The sequence below is a fragment of the Budorcas taxicolor genome, chromosome 9 (genome assembly GCF_023091745.1).
Source record: "Budorcas taxicolor isolate Tak-1 chromosome 9, Takin1.1, whole genome shotgun sequence".
Classification (NCBI taxonomy): domain Eukaryota; kingdom Metazoa; phylum Chordata; class Mammalia; order Artiodactyla; family Bovidae; genus Budorcas; species Budorcas taxicolor.
In genome coordinates, this window is record NC_068918.1 from 52,410,471 (window position 1) to 52,433,938 (window position 23,468).

Here is a 23,468-nt window from a genome sequence, read left to right on the forward strand (position 1 = left end):
ACATAATTATATTCTCACACAGCCTTCAGAGAAAGGACTGGTCAAGGATGTGATATATGATTATGTATACATTAAAAATGTTACACGCAACAAAAATGGTTCAATGTGTAATGGAAATTCTGAGGAAGGAATGATTTCCAGTGGAAGGCTGAATCTCGTGGAGATAACAGCTTCTGAGCTGTTCCCTGAAGGTTGGGGATCTGGAGAAGAAATGTTCATGCCAAGTGCACATGTAGAAAGTACATGCTAAAACGTGGGCTTTCCAGTATGGTAGCCACTGGCCATGAATTTAAATTTAAGTTAATTAAAGTTAAAAAAACCTGAGTTCTTGCCACACGGCTTTAGCCACATTTCAAGTACTCTACTCAATAGCCATATGTGGCCAGTGGCTGCTGTATTGGATAGTGCAGAGTTATAAAACATTTCCACAGTCACAGAAAGTCTCATTAGTGCTGCTGTGGATGGAAGGATTGGCCTGAGCAAAAAGCTTGAGAGAGGCAGAATAGTTTGGGATCGCAGAGTGTAGAGTCTGTGGGGCAAGTCATCTTTTTTTGCAGGATCCTAGTTTGCGGGAAGAGGTGAGAGACGTGCTATTTCTGCAACACTCGAAGTCATGGCAGGTCCCCCAACCTCTCCCCGCCCACCCATGCTGATGGAGACAGAGTCCCCTCCATGTAGTTGCCTGGCCCAAGACCAGTGGCTCTCCCAGCCTCGTAAACAAATGAAGAATGAAGGTACATAAAGAAGGAAATTGCATGGTACAGGGCATCTGGAAATGTTTAGAAACCTTTACTCTCTGGAGACTCTCTAGGCCACACTGCTGCTCAAAGAATGATAATTACATCGTCGTTAAAAATACATCCTGTTGCTCTAGTTGTCGTATTTAATTTCAACAGTGCTTGACTTCTGACCACGTTGTCTTCATAAATGGAAGCTCCTTTAGCATGGTGGCCTGTTCACACTAAACAAAAATAAAGATGTATTTTAACTAGCTTATATAGTGAACTGGCATTCATTCTATAGCAAACAGAATTGTAGACAGCATTTTATCATGAGCCAATAACACCTTCGGATTTAGCACAGTCTTATTGCAGTGTAATAATGTGACTCTACGTGAGAAAGGTAGAGATTTAAATGAGGTAAAGAGGAGACAACTGTAGGAGTGGAGAACAGGAATTAAAGAAACCTTAAGAAGAGAATGATTCACCGTAGAGAGAGGACAGATGACTGCACATAATTGTTATCAGAGATGCTTGAATGATGCTTGACTTCACTGAATCTAAGGCACCATCAAATGTAAGATGCCCCCATAGTTTATGTACCACTGAGAGGAAAAAATGCTGCTAATTAAATTACAGCAGTCAACGATTATAGGATGAATCCCGACTTCACCAATGTTAAATTGTAAAACATGTGAATGCTGGAATAAAAGAAATAGGTTTTATACAAAAACTGATGATCAGACACACTTCTTGGACACCAAGGGGACAACATTTATCGTGCACTTGTCTTCAAGGCCTTATGCCCAGGTGGGAGATGGGGTGGTGCCTGGGGTGGTAGCAGATAAAGAAATGAGTGGGAAACTCCTTTTAGTCACTAAGAAACTTACACTGGGGAATTCCCTGAAGGTCCATGGGTTAGGACTTAATACTTTCACTGCTGAGGCCCACGTTCAATCCCTGGTGAGGGAACTAAGATCTCACAAGGCTGTGCAGAGTGATAAAAAAAAAAAAAGACAAAAGATAAAAAAGTTCACACTCATAGTAGGCATGGTTCAAAATCATTCAAAGGAGGGAGAGGTTACAGATTTTGCTGTTTATGGTAAATTTTGAGCAATGGCTAGATATAATTTCAACTAATAGGAAAGGAGGGAAGGGAATATTACCGTGGCAGAAGGAAAGCGTGGGTGTGTTTAGGGAACTGTGAGCAAACACTCCACCAGATGTACAAAAATCTTGGGTTCGCATCCTAACAGTTCCAGGACCCCAGTGTTAAGGGTCCTTCTAGGTTCATTCCACTTGAAATAAACCTGGGGAAGAAATTGGACGGCTCTTGTCTGGGCCCACGAATGTCAAAGAAAAGTCAGAGCTCTGGGTTGTAATCAAGTTGAGAAAGTTAGGACTCTTCAAAACCACTTTGATTTTGTTCTTCCCTCTGCAGAAGGGAGACCATGAATTTAAAAAATGGAAAGCTGCTGAGTTTCAGGGAACCAATGAGGCAGTAAAATAATGATGATGATAGTGGAGAAAGTTCATGTTAAGCTCAGCGATGTTTAGAAGTGCAGCCTCTTTGCAGACATTGACTTAGACCAGGCATCCACAGGAAGAAGCTAGTCCAGTGGAAGGTGAGGAGTCTGGGTCTGGCAGGCAAGCGGAGATGTCAAGTAAAAACTTACAAGGCTGGTCTAGGGCTGAAGGGAATAAAGATTTGGGACTATCTTCCCAGATGTGTTTAAGGAAGCTCTATCAAGGGGAAGAAAACTCCTCAGAAGAAAAGCAGAAGAGAGGAGGTCTGGAGATAAAAGCTTAGGAGTACTTATTTAGGTGGGAAGAGGAATGCTGAGCAGAGAAATAGAATAAACTGAAGACTGTCACAGATACAGTAAGAAGGAATACTCTCAAGTAGGGGAGAGGAGGGCTGGGGCAAATAAAAACATAAAAATTGAGAAGGGTAAGGGCTGTGAACAAACAAAGCAAGATGGAGACCAGAGGCTGGATGGGATCAATCATGCATGAAGGGGACTTCCCCAGTTTCCAGTGGTTAAGACTGAACTCCCAATGCAGAGTGCACGAGTTCAATCCTTGGTCAGGGAACTAAGATCCCACATGCCACAACTAAAGATCCCATGTGCCTCAGTGAAGACCTGGCACAGCCAAATAAATAAATATTTTTTTAAAACCGTGTAGCTAGATGATGGCCTTCCTTGGCAAAGAAGAGGAACCAGTCTCTCAAGTACAAAAGGTTTATGTGGGTAGAAAGAAAATGTTCAGAGAACTGCTATTTACAATAGGAGATGGTTTTAGACTCTCGTTTTCTTGGAGGACTTCAAAAGATACTATGGCATAACTGGCCTGGATGAGGTTGTGGTTTTAATGGTGGGTTCTTCAAACTCTTCTATTGGAGTTGGTGGAAGTGGTCCAAGAATGGTGTTTATAACCTGGTTACCGGGTCTGTGGACCCTGCTTGGGAAGCAGCAGTCTTGAGTGGTTAAGACTCCACTTCCACTGCAGGCGAGTGTAGGTCCGATCCCTGGTGGGAAAACTAGGATCCCATATGCCTCTGGGCAGGGCAACTGCAGTGTAGAAAGGGAGGAGTGCAGAGTGCATTTTCTGCTCCAAGAGCACCGCGGTGAGAGCTGGATGTGTGGCTCCTAATTCATTTCTCGCATGAACCTCACGGGAGTCTCAAGGATTTTCATTCTACATACCTACTGAAATGTGCTATCTTCCATAATTGTGTTCAGCCCATCAGGTAGGTGGATTTGCATGAAAGAATTCATTGCTCATAGTATTTTCAGGCAAAAAGTGATTTATTTCTTTACTCAGAGAAGCGGCTGAAAAATAAAACCCAAACTGGCCTGGGTTGTGCCAAAACATGTCTGCCTGGAGCTATCCTAACAGCCAGTTGGAATTGAGAATTAAACTAGGCCATGGGCTTAGCTCCTTGAGACCAGAAGCTGAGCTGTTGGACCAGCAGCCTTTCAGAGCAGTCTACACATCCCCAACCCTCTACCCCTAACCCCACACCGATCACTAAGCAATGTGATGCAAGTTAAAATGGTACCCACGGGGAAGGCTGTGCTCCAGCATGTGTCTGAGGGCAAGAACATTGGCCTATTTGCACTGAGAGCTAAATCCCATGCTGGAAGGGACCTATGTCCCAGCCTCTCCAACCTCCAGAGCTATCTGAGGGCAATCCACACCTATAGTATGGACATACTCTCCATCAGCGGACTCATTAAAATACTCAGTCCTCACTTTCAGACCTGCAGATGTCATCATGAAATGGCATTTGGGTCAACTTTGAGAATATCAGGTTTGGGATTTATTTTAAAAGATAAATTGAAAAATCAACTTCAGGTGTAGTACACTATGTTAAATCTAAACTGACCAGGTTTATGATGGTGAGTGCTGTTTAGTCCATTTAGCCCAAGGTATCTCACATTAAACGTGCTTATTAATAACCTGCAGACCTTGTTAAAATGCAGATTCTCATTTAGCAGGTTTGGGAGGGGACCTTGGCTTATGCGTTTCTTTCATTCTTTTTAAGAAATTTAAAAAAAATTTTTATTTTTACTTTATTTTACTTTAAAATACTGTATTGGTTTTGCCATACATTGACATGAATCCACCACGGGTGTACATGAGTTCCCAAACATGAACCCCCCTCCCACCTGCCACCCCATATCATCTCTCTGGATCATCCCCGTGCACCAGCCCCAAGCATCCTGTATCCTGCATCGAACATAGACTGGCGATTCGTTTCTTACATGATAGTATACATGTTTCAATGCCATTCTCCCAAATCATCCCACCCTCTCCCTCTCCCTCCGAGTCCAAAAGTCCGCTCTACTTTGGCTGAGCTGCATCTTAGCTGTGGCAGGTGGGATTTTAGTTCTCCAATTAGGAACTGAACCAGGTCCCCTGCATTGGGAGTGCAGACTTTAGCCACTGGACCTCCAGGAAAGTTCCAGGATTATGTGTTTCTAACAAGTGGCCTGGAGACGTCAGTGATGCTGGCCTGCAGACCACATCTTAAGTAGGGAGGCCCTAGGGACCCCTCTCTCATAATTTAAAGTTGAGCTCAGATATTGCCTCCCCTTTGTGACTTTCCCTTATATCCTCTCCCATCCTGAAGCACAACTTATCTTTAACTCATCTATATTTCCAAAGCATGTTATACATTTGTGCACTGAGGCATTTCCTTGATGTTTTGATTATTCTCCTTAATCCCTGCTTCCCAGGCCTGGATTAGTCACCTGGCAAACTGTTGAGAAACTCTCAGTGCCTGAGTCCCACTCCCAGAGTTCATGATTTTCTTATAATCCCAACTCTTTTTTGGTGGTGGTTGTTGTTAATAACAGTAACTCTTTTTAAAAGGCTCATACCAAGTCTGAAAGAAATTTTGAGGGGAGAGTTTTGCATAGTTTGCAAACGGTGTTCCCTGGAACCCAAGAGGTTCTCTGGGCGGGTGCTTCAGGTTCTGCTCTGGGAGTGAGAGATGCTGCAGTAGGGTTTAGATGAGGCAAGAGGTGAAAATGGCAAGATACAGGCCAGAAAGAGAACTGGGGCTTCTGACCCCCAAACCTTTTCACTTTTATGGTTTCCCACAAGAAAGCTGTGTGGTATGAGACACAAAGGGCCCAAAGGGCTCCTATCAACATTCCTTAATCCAGAAGGTACCTGGCCTCCTGGCATGGGTGGAATGAAGGCCAGAGTTGGGAGTGACAGGCAGGCAGGTACTACCATGTAGAGTTTTGGTTTTCTGCTCCGACATTGGATTTGCCCAAACTGCTTGAAGGAAGATTTTAGACCCAAGTCCTGGTCCTCTGGTTGCCAGCCTCTTCTGACCTCCTGCCTTTACCCAGTTCCTCCTTCCTGTCACCTTTCCTTTCCCCCAGAGAGCACTCCTCCTCTGCACCCAGTAGGAAGCTGGCAGCTGCGGCCCTGTATTTCTGATTACCCACCACGTCCAGGCTGCCGTGGCCTTGAAGGGCTGCAGAGCGTGGCCATGAACCTCTCTCCTTCCTCCTGTGAGCAGAGAGAGTGCATGTGAGTGAAAGCTGCGGCAGAGGATGTAATTACAGGTGTAACTAGCCTAACAATGTCAGCTCCGAGGGGCAGGGCTTTTGTCTAGCTGCTCAGCTGCTGTATTCCAGTTATGTATACATAACAGTGTCGGCACATGCTGTTTGCTCAGCAATTTTGATGGAAAGAAGGAGTGAAAGCTATTTTTTAAACTGAAGTATAATTGATTTACAATGTTTTGTTAGTTTCTAGTGTATAGCAAAGTGATTCAGCTATACATAAAAAATACGAATTTTCTTGTCATCTTTGAGCAGGGGCCATACTAATCTCTGTATTGTTCTGATTTTAGTATATATGTGCCAAAGTGAGCACTAGAGCTGCTGTTTATAACTGCTCACTAGGCACTAGACACCGCGCTACGTATAGATTATAGAAATTTCTTCTCTCCAAAATCTCAGGCTTTGTATTTTTATTTTAATTTCAGTTACCCTTGACTATCATCTTTTTTATTGAAATGTTGAGGAAGGAGATAGTTGTACTTCATCTATTATTGCAAAGATGTCCCCAAACTAAGATATTTTCCTCATAGTTACACCTTTTACATGTAAGGACACATGTACCATTTTTGCCAAAATGATTTTTTAACTCTGCTGTTTGTACAGAAATTGCTTCAAAGGTACTGCATCATAGCTTTGTAATTAGAAAAAAGGATGCCTTATCTTTTTATCTAATTTCTTTTCTTTTTATCTTTCACTTATTCATGTTCAGTATGGAGGCAGGAAGCTAGATATAAAGTGAATGCATTTTGCCAGCTATGTGACCTTGAGTAATTTAATTAACCTCTCTGAGTTTTAATCTCTCTATCTGAAAAAAAAAAAAAAAAGAGGATAATTCTGGCCTCTTAGTGTGGATGGGAGGAATGAATTAGAGGGTCTGAAGTATTCAGTTCAGAAAATTAAAAAATAGACAAAGGGGAGAGGGAAGGGGATGAGGAGGAAGAAGAAGGATAAGAAAGGGAAGAAGGAGAGGACGAGCCAACTTTTAATTTTGCCAAGTGAAAATATTTGAAACCACACCCACAAGCCAATCTATAATTGCATCTATAACTGCAATCATTTCTAACGCTCAGTTGTTCAGTCGTGTCCGACTCTTTTAGACTCTATGGACTATAGCCTGCCAGGCTCCTCTGTTCATGGGATTCTCTGGGCAAGAATACTGGAGTGAATTGCCATTTCCTCCTGCAAGGGATTTTCCCAACCCAGGGATTGAACCTGTGTCTCCTACATTGGCAAGTGGATTCTTGACCACCTAGAAAGCCCACAATCATTTCTAAATCAGCAACAAAAATTTTCACACTGAAAATGTAGGAAGACGTGATCTCAGAATATAAAATCCTTCTAGTCTGCTCTTTACCCTGACATGTTCATCAAAAGAACAGATGAAAACTGTCATGGACCAGCTGGAGTGTTGGGGGGCCAACTTTCCAGGGAACTGTCTTACCCTTCATTTTGCAGATAAAAAGACCCAGAGAGGCTGAGTAACAAGCTTAATGTCAGATGGCTAGTTATTAAAGAAAAAGTAATACCCTAATATGGACAAAAGTATCTTGTCCAGATACCCTAAATCCATCAGACTATGTAAAGCTGGTGGCAGCATGTGACCTGGGTTGAGGCTTGTCCTTTTGGCTCCAGATTTCATCCTCTCAGCCCTCTGACACCCTGGGACACCTATGAATACCCTGATCCTGGTACTACATGGGTTCTCTCTGAAGTTGGAATGAGATGGCCCAGCTCTCAGGATTTTTCACTGAATCTTGCTATACATTGAGCATCATGGAGTATATTTCTGGCCTCAGGAAAACTTTGAAAAAATTTTCTTCATGTCATGGAATACCTTCCAGGTTGCATTTGTTCTCAGTGACTTGCTTTCAGTGACTTGCTGTTTCCATTAGACTCAGTTACCAGTGAAAGAACAAGGGCTTCAGCAGAAAGAAGTCTGGAAGAGGCAATCCAGACAGTACATCAGCTCTCTCCATGTAGACCTCAGGGACGGAAAACTTGGGCTTTCTAGCTCACCGCATGCAGCCTTAGAGTGTGGCCCTTGACCTCACGGTTCAAGACAGTGGCAGGAGCTTGAGCCATCATTGTTTTTTCGATTTTTATTTTATTATTTTTTCTAGTCCTGCCACATAACATGTGGGATCCTAGTTTCCCGACCAGGGATCAAACCCGTGCCCCCTGCAGTGGAAGCATGGCATCTTAACCGCTGGACCATCAGCCATCATTTCTGCCACTGGAGAAGCAGGATGCTTAAGGGGATGAAGGGGAAAGGGAACATGCCTGTAATCTTTCAAGGAAAGTTCCAGGAGGCTGTCACACACTTCCCACTGGACAGAACTTGGTCCCTTGGCCACATCTACCTGCAAAGAGTGCTGGGAAATGTATTTATTCTGAATAGGCATATACCTAACCCCCAAAGAGGAAATGCTGAAAGAAAGGGAAAACGCAGAGTATAGGATAGAGCAGTTCCTGCCATACCACTGAATAGGGCACTCCCCTGTTTCCATGTGCTGTGCTGTGCCAAGTTGCTTCGGCCGTGTCTGATTGTGTGACGCTATGGACTGTAGCCTGCCAGGCTCCTCTGTCCATAGGATTCTTCAGGCAAGAACACTGGAGTGGGTTGCCATGCCCTCCTCCAGGGGACCTTCCTGAAGCACCAGTGAAGAACTATAGGGAAGCTTCTCTCTAAGCACATGTATGGCTGATGCATCCGCTCTCCCTGCCTCTCACACATACACCTTCCTCACCTTCCTGTTATATCTCAAGTGTGAAGCAGACAGTCAGAGAGAAATGGGTCTTTCTAATGCACTGTGGTAATGTCTAGAGCTTCAGCTACAACTAAGCTCAGGGAGACTTGGAATGTTTCTGAGCCTGGAAATAGGAGTGAGTCCCCATCGTTGTTTATTTTGGGAGAGGGAGGAGTTCTCCGTTTCCCACCAACTCTGCCAACTGGGAGAGAAAGCAGTGGGGTCAGGAAACCTAGGACAATTCTCCTTGGGGTAGACTGGGGAGTCCCAAAGATTCCGCTCCCACCAGCTGCCCCACTTGTTTGGCGATTGCTCCCTGAGCTGTTCTCTCCAGAGGGCAAGCTGGCCTGTAATCCCCACCCTCTAGAGGAATTTTAATTACTACACCCAAGAGGGCAGGACATGGTCTTCTTAGTGACTCATCACCTTAGTTGTTTTCCCAGGCGCATGAAGGATTTGCACCAGTCACCCCCATTCTCACAAAAACAGTGCCTTGTTTTGAGATATCTTGCTGTCTGAGGGGATGTAAATGTGACCACAGGGGAGAGGAGAGGTTCTTCTGAGTTTGAATATTTTTAAAAAATCAAGTCGTAGGCTAATGTGAGATTTTATATATATATATATATAAAACAAGAACAATATCACAGTGTGATCAGATAGGTGGAGTTTACTGTTCTGGAGCATCTTTCTTAACCAAAGAAAAAAGGCTACATTTAAAAACAACATTGTAAATTAACAATGGGTCCCTAAATGAGTCAGTAATCTGGACTGCTTGATTCAAGATACTGCTCACCTTAATGTTGTAGTGTCCAAGAACAAAGGAATCTTTCATTTTCTGCCACGTTATGCTGCTCTTGTCTATTGAATGTTAGTCAATAGTCTGTATGAATTGTTGTTGTTCAGTTCCTCAGTTGTGTCTGACTCTTTGCAACCCCATGGACTGCAGCACTCCAGGCTTCCCTGTCCTTCACCATCTCCCAGAGTTTGCTCAGACTCATGTCCATCGAGTCAGTGATGCCACCCAATCATCTTTTCTGCATGAACATGGGCATCTAAATAGTTGGCGTGCTTGTTACTGAGTCCAAGCTCATGCTGCTTTCCTCAAGATGGGCCAAAGAATCCAAGACAAAGTGTTGGGACGAGGAAGGGACTTTATTCAGGAGTCGGCTGACCAAGAAGATGGCAGGGTAGCGCCTCAAAAGAACCATCTTATTGGGGCCTGGTTGCCAGGTTCTTTTATGGATCAGAGATGGTGGGAGGGGGGAGGTAAGGAATCAAAGTAAAAGGACTATTCAGTCCTTGCAAAGGTACCCTAGAATGGCAAACCTCAGGCAGGGGAATGTGTTAGTTTCACTTCCTTGCCGTCCTTTGAAAGTGGGCAGCTCAGGCCATCTCCCCGAGGCAGGCCATTATGTTTACCTGCAATAACAAAGGGGCTTCCTTCCTGGCTCAGTCATTTAAGAATCTGCCAGCAGTGCAGGAGACTTCCTGCAGTATAGGAGACCAGGGTTCGCTCCCTGGGTCGGCAAGTTCCCCTGGAGAAGGAAATGGCAACCCACTCCAGAATTCTTGCCTGGAAAATTCCATGGACAGAGGAGCCTGGTGGGCTACAGTCCATGGAGTCGAAAAGAGTCGGACACGACTGAGCAACTGAACCACCACCACAATAACAAAAGTGGCAAAATGAGGTTAAAGTTACAGGAGCAGATCCAGCATAAATTCAAAATTAGCCCTTCCCAATTATATGCCTACTCATATCTGTATTTCTGGGAAGGTTGCTTTTTTTTATCGTAAAGATTTTTATGATGTTGACCATTTTAAAAGTCTTTTATTGAATTTATTACAATATTGCTTTTGTTTTCTGTTTTGGTTTTTTTGGCCAGGAGGCGTGTGGGATCTTAGCTCCCCAACCAGGGATCAAACCTGTGCCTCTTGCAGTGGTGTTACGCCCAAGTTGCGAAATCTCCCAATGACCACCAGGGAGCTGATATCCGATGCAACAGCAAGAGAGTTTTTATTACCAAGCTCCAGCTGGGGCTCCCACCGATACTGACGCAGCGGCTGTAGGGAGGAGCCCTAAGCTCTGGGTTACATTGCTTATATAGGGTATTCTCGCGGGGGAAAAATTCGAAAAACGGGAGTCTCCGGGTCTGATTGGTCACCTTCTGGTGAAGGGTTAGGTGTTGAGTTCTGATTGGGTCTCGTTTCCCAGGCTGGCCACGGGTGCTGATTGGTTCCCATTTCCCAGGCTTGATTCGAATTTCCCAGGCTGGCCAAGGGTTCTGATTGGTTCACAGGGGGTGGGGTGAGGTCAGGGGATTTCCAAAGGTCTTGGATTTCCAAAGGCTCTTTTCCCGGAACCTTACAAAATGGAGTAGCTTAGATTCTTCAGTGGAAGGTGAAGTCTTAACCACTGGACCTCCAGGGAAGTCACTTCCCTTTTAATCATAACTGTATAACCACCTACAGCTGACAGCTTTTATTGAGATATGATTTACTTGCAGTAAAATGCACAGACTTTAAGTATCCAGTTCAATGAGTTTTAAAGTATTTCTGCTTAACCTGTTTTCCTATTAAGAGACAGAACATTTCTAACACCTCATGAAGCCGCTATGTGCCGCATTTCTAATCATTCCTTGTGTTCACCTCCCCCTGACCTGACATCCAATATTCTTAGTTCTATCACATTAAATTTGTTCTGTCATTTCTAAAGATTCATGTAAGTGGAATTATAAGGTAGATTCCCTTCTGTGTCTGGCTTTTCTCACTCAATATAGAATTTTTGAGATGAATTCACATCATTACATGTATCTGTAGTTCATTCCTATTTGCTGCTGAGAAGTAGCCTCTTGTTTGAATAAACCATGATTTCTTCTTCCATTCTCATGTGGTAGACATTTGGATTATTTCTGGTTTGGAAAAATAAAGCTTCTTATAATGATGATGGTAAACAAATAGTGACTTTGTAACTCATAAACAGAGAAACTAGCAAGTGTGTGTGTGAGTGTGTGCCTGATATCGCACGGAAACATGTTCATTGAGAAGTTCCTGGATTAGGGACTTCCGGGCAGTCCAGTGGTTACGACTTCTGTTGCAGTGAGAAGGAAAGAAGAAAAGAGTGAGGTTTTTTTTTCCTTTCCCTTTACTGAGAACAAAGAAGACAAACAGAACAGTGAGCAAGCCTGAACATTCCTAGTTTTTTCGACTTTAACTGCTTCTAACTCTGCATGTCAGTATCTAAGTTTGCTTTTCTGTCCCCTAACTCTGTAGGAGCTACACTTCACATCTATTTTCCTTTGACCGTATGCTAAATACATCCTGTCTCTGGTATTTATCCTTGCAGCACCCTTCCCCTTGTAATTACACATCAGAAAGAAGGCCGAAGAGCCACCAAATGGCCAGAATCAATCACTGGGTTACTGACTCCGGCCTGTGACTGTCTTTGAAACAATGCAAGAGGAAGAACTCAAGTTCTTAACACCTTTGTTCCTCATCACAGACTCCTGACTGCGAGCCCTCTTCTAGTATAAGCCCCTAGACTCCTCATAGAAGGGGACACAGTTCTTGAGGCATGAACCTACTATGTTCCCCTCTCCACCAGCTGGGAATTAAAGTCACTTTTCTATTTCTTCCAGACTTGTATTTCCATATTTTTAAATTCCACTTCAGTGACAGAGAAAGCCAAGATTTTGGCCAGCAACACTTCACCTTCGAATGCAGGGTGTGAAGGTTCTATCCCTGTTTGGGGAGCTAAGATTCCACATGCCTCTCAGCCAAAAAAAAAAAAACAACAACAACACATAAAACAAACATTGTAATGAATTCAATAAAGACCAAAAAAGGGGGGTCCACATCAAAAAGTCTTAAAAAAAAAAAGAATTTCCTGGGCTAAAGCTTAGAGGTGGCGAACATACACTTGAAGTTTGCTTTGGTTGGACACAGCGGGTGAGTGAGGAATTTGCAGAAGTTGGTAGGATGAAGCAGAATTCATGCAGTTTAAAAAAGTTGTTATCAGGCTTCCCTGGTGGCTCAGTGGTGAAGATCCCACATGCCGCGGAGCAGCTAAGCTCATTCGCCACAACTATTGAGCCTGTGTTCGAGCTCGTGCTCCTCAACAAGAGAAGCCGCCCAGATGAGAAGCCAGAACACCACCACCAGGGAGCAGCCCCTGCTTGCTCTAACTAGAGAAAGCCTGCACAGCAATGAAGGTCCAGCAGAGCCAAAAATAAAAATAAATAAATAAAAGTAGTTTTAAAAGGTTTTTATCTATCAGTTGCAACCAAATGAAATAGGCTTGGTTGGAAAATGCATGTCTACAATTTAGAGAAGAGCCACTCCCGATGGGCTATTAATCGTTCCATTTTACAGCAGAGAAATTTCTTGGCTGTTAATCGTCACATTTTACAGCAGAGAGGCATTAATTCCTACCTAGCCAACCTCCTAGGGCTGTTGTGAGAGGCAAATGGGAGACTGTCAGCTTAAAGCTCTAAGTGCAAGGTGGGTGGTGTCTGTAACGAATTCACAGTTTTCCCTTGAGAGACTAGAGTGGAACATTTTACACGTCATGTACTTTTTGTTTGTTAACTCATTTACCTCCCCAAGAAATAAGCACTGTTAGTATCATTTCCATTTTACAGATGAAGAACTTGAAGCCTGGGCAGGTTTACCACCCAGAAGCCACACAGCTGTAAATAGCATCTCTGGGATTTGAACCCAGGTAGAATTGGCTCTAATCTGAGCTGTTACTATTGTGCCATCTGTCTTTCTAAGAAGTTGTCATTATACCTCCTCCCAGCCACCCACGTTACAGGAACTGTCTTCAGCTTTTATTTCCTCGTGGGAGGGTTGCTATATTCAAATTCTTTGGCATGTTATCTAACAGATGTAACAGAAACTGAAAGCTTGCCTAAAAGCTAATGGTCGTCCTGGGATGCTTGCTGTGACACCGCTGAGCCAGCCATATTCTTGGTGTAAACTTTGTATTTGCACAATAATCAAACCCACCAACCTGTTGGAACAGATCCCAGGAGCTCCCACCTATGGCTGCCTTCCCCAGGACACACAGCATGGTGTCCAACTGACGTGGGAAATGCCCATGGCATTGAATGCTAAGTGAGCATCCCCTCGCCCAGGGCCATTTGGTCATTTACTAAATGGCTCTGTCCTCAGCGCCTGCGCAGTTTGGACTTGCTTCTTAACAGACTCCTTCAGCACCTCAGGGGCCACCTCCTTCTATGTGAGAGGCCATGAATAACTGAACTGTAGAAGAAGCTTGCAAGACTGGGTGTGGACAGGTGGGGCTGAACAGACCAGCTTTTCATTTGCATTTAAAAATTACTAGTTGGAAGGAAGGGATAAATGAGGAATTTGGAATTAACAGACATACACTACTACATATAAGATAAATAAACAGCAAGAAGCTACTTGTTCAGCACAGGGAACTATATTCAATAGCTTGCAATAACCTATAATGGCAGAGAATCTGGAAAGTTATACACACATATGTATATAATTGAATGCTTTGCTGTACACTTGAGACATTGTAAATCAACTATACTTCAATTAAAAAAAAAATTACTAGGGATCAACAGACTAATGCCTGTAAATTGACCTGAAAGTAAAACGTGGTTTTTAAGCTAAAAAAGTTATGTCTAAAAATTACACTTCCCTAACACTGAGGTTTCGGAGTGTGGGCTGTGGACATCCTAAAGTTAGATGAAACTTCACTCAGCAACTTCTGAAACAACTGAATACACAACTCAAGAACCAGCTGAGAAAACCACCTGCAGCTGCACAATTGACTGGCTTCCCAGGTGGTGCTAGTGGTAAAGAATTCACCTGCCAATGCAGGAGACGTAAGGGATGCAAGTTCGATCCCTGGGTTGGGAGGATCCCCTGGAGGAGGAAATGGCAACCCACTCCAGTGTTAATGCCTGGAGAATCCCATGGACAGAGGAGTGACTTAGCACGCAACCCACGGAGTAATTAAAAGCAGGGGTGATGGATCCATAGACCACGTCACCAGGGATTGGCCAGCTCTCTCTCCAGCATTGACTAAAAACAGGAAATCACCAGTTGTACCTAAATGGAACTAATAAAACCAGAACCTCCTATGACTTTATAGCCACTTGGAAAAAGCAGCTAAAACCAAATAACCCATCTGGAGCTGTGTTGTGCTGCTAAATGAGGTAAGTTACTCTGGGGAGCCCCAACATGTCTTCCCAGCTGGAATAGTCATAATTCTGTACACTTGAGCCACCACCAGTGAAGGGCTACAACCCTCCACATACCTGTAATGTTCACATCTGAGCTGTCCTGGGTGTTTTCTTGGTGGGGAGGCAGGACACGGAAGAGAGAAATTGCAGAGGCCCCCAAAGAAATCCTAACCCCAACTCAGAGCGCAGAAGGTGGACACAGGCTACAAACATCCCATGTCACTGACTTAATCTCCAGCACCTTCTCTCTTCCTAAAGCAAAGAACCACGTCATCTGAAAACATGGAGACGAATACAGTCTGAGACTTGCTGTTTAAAAAGATTTTTTTAACAGATTCAAAGAAAAAATGGAATTTGTTAACTTATCTTACTAAATTATATGCAAACAAAGTTAATCTATGAGCCAAGAAAGTGACATGCTGAAAAAAGTTAAACAGTGAAGGGAAGGCGAATAGGTCACCCGCAAATAGGCCACTTTGGCATGTGGATTGTTTTGAACTGAAGGCAGTCAAGACCCAGCAGACTCAGGGAAGACTTTTACTTTCCCTTAACTGCCTAAAAGAACTTAGATAGGGGGTCTGGTCCAGAAAAAGAGATCCTAGTAGAAACAACATTTTATTTGACGACCTATCTACATGGAAGGATGAGCATCTAACCATCAAATACCAGCTCTTCTTATCTTCTTGTGAATTACCCTCTTCCCTTTTGAAGATCTCAGGCCCCTGGTCCAATGCTTTATTTTGGCTGCACTGCATGTGGGATCCTAGTTCCCCGACCAGGGATCAGACTCCTGCCCCCTGCCTTGAAAATGCAGGGTCTTATCCGCTGTACTGCCAGGGAAGTACCCCTACCCAATGCTTGACCAAGGATAGCATGTAAGTCTCAGTTGCCCAACTTAACCCTGGGTCTCAAATTTTTATGGGAATCCTATATATACAAAATTAAATTTGATTGTTCTCTTATTAATCTGTCTTATGTCAATTTAATTATTAGACCAGCCAAAGAATCTAGAATGGAAGCAGGGAAAAATTGTCTACCCCTAGAACATTAAATTGCATTGTCACATATTAAATTGCACAGCTGTTCTTTTCTGCTGGATGTTGAGCCATGAGTTCAGTTTAAGCCTGTTGTTTATTTAGTCATGCAATTAAATTACATTCTTTCTTTTCTTCAAGAGTTGAATAGGTCCAAATGTGGCTTCTGGCTCAAAGAATTCATTCTAAACCACTGCCAGAAAAACCCTTTATTTCATGCTAATGAATCAGTTTCTCAAATTAGCAGGGAAAAGTCTGGAACTAATTAACTAAAAGATCTGAGTTGTCATCAAACTGCCTTGGGAAACATATTAAGTAAGATAACAAAATCATTTTACCGACCAGCCAGGAAGGGAAAGTAGGATATGGAGTCAATGGAAAAGCATGGGCCCTGGGACTGAAAGCACAAATTTTCCTATTTATTAGCTACATATCCTGGGGAAAACGATGTCTTAAGGCCTTGGGTTCCTCATTGATGAAGCAAAAGTAGTCACCTAAGTCTGCTTCCGAGTTCATTCTTGGGGCCCAGTGAATCTTGTAAAAATGTTTTATAAATGCCAAAGGACCATTTGATTGCAAACTACAGTTATTTAGTAGTCCAGTTGCTTTGGAGACAACCCGTGTGTTTTACATTCAGCTTTCAGACCACGTAGGGCTGCTGCTGCTGCTGCTGCTGTTGATCAGTCATGTCCGACTCTCTGTGACCCCATGGACTGGGTCACACCAGGTTTCCCTGTCCTTCACTGTCTCCCCGAGTTTGCTCAAATTCATGTCCACTGAGTTGGTGATGCCATCCAACCATCTCATCCTCTGCTGCCCCTTGTCCTTTTGCCTTCAAATGCTGACCCCCTGAGGGGCTCCATATGATTAATTTGGCTTTAGACCTAGATTGATCTCACAGTATTTCCTTTCTTCTCCACAATGACTCCCCTGGAGCCAGAACAAGAATATCAAAGTCCATCAGCAGAAAACAAGGGGACTTTTTGTATACTTGAACCTAGAAACATTTTAAGTAAGATAATAAAATCTTTTTGCATACTCGAACCTAGAAGTATGTGGTTTTTAAAAACAGATTTGGGAAGGAATAAAGTTGCCTTCAACAGTTTTACTATGATTCCAGTAGAGGGCGACAGGGCTGCACTGACTCTCCTGTTGGAGTGAAGTCAAGTGAAGTGAAAGTCCATGTCTGGCTCTTTGCGATCCCATGGACTATACAGTCCATGGAATTCTCCAGGCCAGAATACTGGAGTGGGTAGCTGTTACCGTCTCCAGGGGATCTTCCCCACCCAGGGATCGAACCTGGGTCTCTCGCATTGCTGGTGGATTCTTTATCATCTGAGCCACCTGGGAACTGCAATGTAATTCAAAGGTTAACACCACAAACAGCCTGGCTTCTTGCAGGAGATGAGGTTCGATAATTGGATCAGGAAGATCCCCTGCAGGAGGAAATGGCAAGCTACTCCAATATTCTTACCTGGAAAATCCATGGACAGAGGAGTCTGGTGGACTACAGTCCTTGGGGTCGCAAAGAGTCGGACTTGACTTAGCAACTGAACAACAGTCATAGTTTTAATATTTTTGTGGAGAAAATACATTACTGAAGGCCATCATTATGCTTTCAGTTGCACTTCCAAACCCTTACAAATTGGGTTTGAACTTTTTTTTTCTTTTTTTAATTGCAGGAGCCACTTGGGCTTTTGCAAGCTGAATGCTTTCACCTTTGGTGAGCAATGGGCACCACTGGTGGCTGAGCTAGCAGTCACCCTGTTTTCCTTCTTCCTGAATCAGAACTTCGGTTTTGCTCAAGTATCTCCCCATTCCTAGTCCAGAAGAGATCCTGACTAGTCTGAGCCAATCAGAGCATGTTTTAGCCTGGTAAAAGCAACTGGTCCAGGAGTGGACTTAGAACCTTTCTTGGTCCAGTCAGACTGAAGTATAGGGCTTATTATCTATTATGATCTGGAAGAAAGCTTTTCCTCCTTCTTTCCCACTGGATTCGAATATGGAATGAAAGTGGAAACTTGTTGCTTTTGGCAGTCATATTGTAACCATGAGTAAGATGGCCAAAGGAGAAAGGAGGAAAGAACCAGGTTTTTGGTAACATCACCAAATCCAACAACCCTGTCACCTGAACTTCTTGTCTTGTGAGATGACACATTTCTGTTTAAACCTGCTTGTGTCAATCTTTTATTCTTTGCAGATATCATGCTTATATGGATTAATGAACTCCCTTCAGTTTCCCCAAGGCCACCCACTAGCTGGGCTGACGTAGGGGCCAAGAGTGACTAATTTGGACTACTCTTCATTTTAAACTATCTATTGGTTTTCCCTGGGTCACTTGTTGAGGATGTTGTTGTGTATCATTCTTTTCATTGACCCAGTACTTTAAAGATATTTGTTATTTATTCTTAGTCCTAGATGGATCTGTAACTTGGAAGGGTTATCGCTCCAAGTGAGAGACTGCAGTACAGCAAATCAAAACATGTCCAAAGTCACCCAAGATGTCCACGACTGCGCTGAAAATACCATGTACTTCATAAGTGTTCCACTCATTTCTAGTTCTACCTTGATGGAGGGAAAAATTCAAGTTAACTAACAGCAAATTATGGTCGTTTTAAAAATTTTATTCATTTATTTTTGGTTGCACTGGGTCTTCGTTGCTGTGCTCAGGCTTTCTCTTGCGGTGGTGAATGGGGCTACTCTCTTGTTGGGGAGTGTGGGCTTCTCATTGCGATGGCTTCTCTTGTTGCAGAACTTGGACTCTAGGGCGTGTGATCTACAGTAGTTGTGGCTCACGGACTCAGTAGTTGTGGCTCACGGGCTCAGCAGTTGTGGCTCACGGGCTCAGCAGTTCTGGCTCACAGGCTGAGTTGCCCCGCAGCACGTGAAATCTTCCTGGACCAAAGATTGAACCTGAGTCCCCTGCATCAGCAGGCAAATTCTTAACCACTGGACCATCAGGGAAGTCTTATGGTGATTTTTAAAAATAGAAATCTTTAGTGCTGCCTTCCTTTGTTCTCTTTTTCAAAGGGTGAGAGATCATATGTGTTTTTATTTATCGATTTTTCATTGCTAGTTAATCTTTATAGCTTATAAAAACCGTATTACAAAAGTCTTTCATGGCTTGTGGTAGAAAGGACTTGCCAAAGCAGGAGGTAGTGGTTGCCTTACAGGAAGGAGACTAGTTACTCAGCATCCAAAGGACTTTGGCCAAGTGTTTGACGGCTTGTTCAGAGAATCACCGGATAAACGATCTAAGCATTCATGTAACAGTTATTATTCGGCTATAATTATGAGAAATAAGAGAAGGGCATGGCAACCCACTCCAGTATTCTTGCCTGGAGAATCCCATGGACAGAGGAGCCTGGCAGGCTGTAGTCCATAGCTTTGCACAGAGTTGGACATGACTGAAGCAACTTAGCATGCATGCAGGCATGAGAATAAACAACCAAAAAGGAGGGGAGTTCCCTCCTGGTCCAGTGTTTAGGACTTATTGCTTTCACTGCCATGGCCTGGGTTCAATCTCTGTTGGAGAACTAAGATCCTGTGTGCTGTGCAGGACAGCCAAAAGATAAAATAAAAAAGGGGTGTAATTTTTCAGCTAACAGTATACAAAATCTTGTGCTCAGTGCTGATGTGATTAAAAGATGACTAAATATAGTAATGACGTTTATATAGTCTTCCTTAGAGAAAGAAGACTAATACCATATGTGGGAAAGCAAGTAGTCAACCATTTTAGGCAGCAGATAATTAAATGCCTGCTGGGAGAGATAGAAGGCAGAAGGAGAAGAGGGCGGCAGAGGGCCAAATGGTTGGATAGCATCACTGATGCAATGGACATGAACTTGGGCAAACTTCAGGAGCTGGTGAGGGACAGGAAGGCCTGGCATGCTGCAGTCTGTGGGGTCACGAAGAGCAGGACATGACTTGGTGACTGAACAACAACAGCAATTAAATGCCAAAGTTAAGAGGTAAAGAAGTGCTATCAGTATACGGAAAAAAAGGGCTTAGGGTGAGCTACTATGATCAGGGGAGGTTTTTACAGAGAAGCACTAAATAGGGTGGTTTGGATTTGAATGAACTTGCAAAGTGAGAGAAATCGGGCAGTTACAGTATTCGATTTTAAAAATGGTATCAATACTAGTCAGGAATAATTTTTGTGTCAAACACTGTTGTTGAAAAATTTCTCCCAAATGTATTAATACATGAGCATCTGAAATAGTTAACAGTATTTTAGAATGTTTCAAAATTAAACTTAGAAAAATTGTAAATATACATTATCTCCCTTAAGAAATAAAAGCATTGGGCATTTAATAGATTCATTTATTCATTTACTAAATATTTATGGAGCACCCACAGTGAACTAGCTAAGGTTCCAAGTGATGAGCAAAACAAATATGCCTCACTGATGATTAAAATCTTAGGGATATCAATAAGATATGTTCAGATCACAAGACTTATACTGTAAAAAAAAAAGGTAACTCCAAGTAACTGAAGCTTCTTATTAATTTAGATTTCCCATCAGAGATGAAAATTTCTGTAGAGATGGTGGGTAGTCTCCGAATGGGCTTCCCAGGTGTCACTACTGGTAAAGAACTTGTCTGCCAATGTGGGAGACGCAGGTTTGATCCCTCACTCGGGAAGACCCCCTGGAGGAGGGAATGGTAACCCCCTCCAGTATTCTTGCCTGGAGAATCCCAGGGACAGAGGAGCCTGGTGGGCTACAGTCCATAGGGCTGCAAAGAGTTGGACATGACTGAAGCAACTTAGCACGCACAGTCTCCAGACAGTCTATTGTCATTGCCATATTAAATAATTTGAATTAAGTAATTTAAGTGTTTTTAGTGGGATTGGTGGTTCAACAGGGAAGGGGCAACAGGGAAATGAGAAAGAGAGCACACCTTACAGATGGGCTTTAAAGGACCTAGGGATCAAGAACTTTGACCTGAATTAGAATAGCAATGCAGAACTGGGGTGGTAACTGAGCTGCTCATCAAAAATACCAGCCTTTCCACAAGCCTCAGATGAATGGTCTGACTGACGTTTTATCCCCTCTCTTTAGTCTGGATGCTCTGACTGACCTGAAAAGTTTAGCTCTATATTGTAAAGCAGGCCAGGAGGAAAGGGACCCATTAAGCCCTAACAAAAGGGGTTTATTGGAATAGAAGCTGCAATTCAAGTCACTGCTACCTGATTCCTAAGATGGAAAGCAAAGTTGAAGAGTTTGGCAGATGGCTGAGTGCTCCTCCAAATTTACTCTCCTTTTTTCCTATCAGTTCAGTTCAGTTCAGTTCAGTTGCTCAGTCGTGTCCGATTCTTTGCGACCCCATGAATCGCATGATGCCAGGCCTCCCTGTCCATCACCAACTCCTGGAGTTCACTAAAACTCACATCCATCAGGTCGATCATGCCATCCAGCCATCTCATCCTCTGTCGTCCCCTTCTCCTCCTGCCCCCAATCCCTCCCAGCATCAGAGTCTTTTCCAATGAGTCAACTCTTTGCATGAGGTGGCCAAAGTACTGGAGTTTCAGCTTCAGCATCATTCCTTCCAAAGAACACCCAGGGCTGATCTCCTTCAGAATGGACTGGTTGGATCTCCTTGCAGTCCAAGGGACTCTCAAGAGTCTTCTCCAACACCACAGTTCAAAAGCATCAATTCTTCGGTGCTCAGCCTTCTTCACAGTCCAACTCTCACATCCATACATGACCACAGGAAAAACCATAGCCTTGACTAGACAGACCTTAGTCGGCAAAGTAATGTCTCTGCTTTTGAATATGGTATCTAGGTTGGTCGTAACTTTTCTTCCAAGGAGTAAGTGTCTTTCCCATAGTGATGGAATTTTAGCTGGACATAATGTGAAATCACTGCAGATGGTGACTGCAGCCATGAAATTAAAAGACGCTTACTCCTTGGAAGAAAAGTTATGACCAACCTAGATACCATATTCAAAAGCAGAGACATTACTTTGCCAACAAAGTTCCATTTAGTCAAGGCTATGGTTTTTCCAGTGGTCATGTATGGATGTGAGAGTTGGACTGTGAAGAAAGCTCAGCACCGAAGGATTGATGCTTTTGAACTGTGGTGTTGGAGAAGACTCTTGAGAGTCCCTTGGACTGCAAGGAGATCCAACCAGTCCATCCTAAAGGAGATCAGCCCTGGGTGTTCTTTGGAAGGAATGATGCTAAAGCTGAAACTCCAGTACTTTGGCTACCTCATGCAAAGAGCTGACTCATTGGAAAAGACTCTGATGCTGGGAGGGATTGAGGGCAGGAGGAGAAGGGTACAACAGAGGATGAGATGGCTGGATGGCATCACGGACTCGATGGATGTGAGTCTGAGTGAACTCCAGGAGATGGTGATGGACAGGGAGGCCTGGCGTGCTACGATTCATGGGGTTGCAAAGAATTGGACACAACTGAATGACTGAAATGAACTGAACTGAACTGAACTGAACTGAAGGTGACTCAGCTAGAGACTACATTTCTCAGACTCCTCACAGCTAGGAGTGGCTATGTGGCCAAGTTTTTGCCAGTGGAATGTGAATAAAAGTGATGACTACAGTTTTTGTGTCACTTGTGAAATTGCTTGCCTTTCATTTCTTCTCCTTGCCTCTCTCAGTGGCCTGGACCACAGTCTTAGCAGCCACCCAACTTTGTGCATCTAAGGACCACACACTAAGAAAGGGCAGCAAGACAAAAAAGACCATCATATGCAGCAGACACTCCCATCAGTCTAGGTTATTTGCCTCTGAATTTTTACTTTTCTATCTTATTTGTTTATCTTCAGATGTCTTGTCAACTCCTTCCCATGTCCATGTCCTGCAGAGGGGCACAGATACTCTGCAACGGAGTCATGTGGTGTTAATGGAAAAAAAAAAAACAGAACAACAGTCATCAAGAGCACTTACAAGCAGGAAAGTAGCAAAGATCACACAGTTTTCTGAGCTCTCCTGATCCCCCTGAGTTGTGTTGGGCATGGTCGACTGGGGCTAAATGGCTCCAGGATGGGCTCCTGCCATCCAGCTCTGCCATGGGAGCTTCCTGGTGAAAGAAGAAGTGGCTCTGTTGGGAAAGCTCAGCACCTGGTATCAGCCTTTGCTTCCACTGAGCTAACTCAGATCTGCTGAGCCAGCTCTCTACAAAGCTACTGAGAAAGGTAGGAATTGCCCTGTGAGGCCATCCAGGTTTGTTCTCTGTGGTTATGTCCAGGCTTCTGGCTGCTGGAGCTAGTCCAGGGTTTTCCAAACAAGAAAGAAAGAGATTTTCTAATCTGGGCATCAAAAAGCCATTTAATGTCCCTCTCAATGCCTTCTTGGCCTGGAGACATTTTTAATATACTCAACCCCAGAATCATCCCACTTTGCTACTTTGGTTCTTCAGCAAGTCACTATTGGCTTCCTAGGTGGCTCAGTGGTAAAGAATTCACCTGCCAATGTCGGAGACAGGAGACTCGGGTTTAATCCCTGGGTGGAGAAGATCCCCTGGATCAGGAAATGCAACCCACTTCAGTATTCTTGCCTGGGAAATCCCATGGACAGAGGAGCCTGAAGGGCTAGAGTCCTTGGGGTCAGAAAGAGTCCGAAATAACTGAGCACAGATGCACACACACACGCGCACGCGCACGCACACACACACACACACACACACACCAACTAAGTATCTAAT

General features: G+C 43.7%; 1 pseudogene; it reads right to left on the reverse strand.

Annotated features, from left to right (window-relative positions):
- Positions 1-6,026: 6,026 nt before the first annotated feature.
- LOC128053628 (uncharacterized) lies at positions 6,027-6,119 on the reverse strand (annotated as a pseudogene).
- Positions 6,120-23,468: the final 17,349 nt, after the last annotated feature.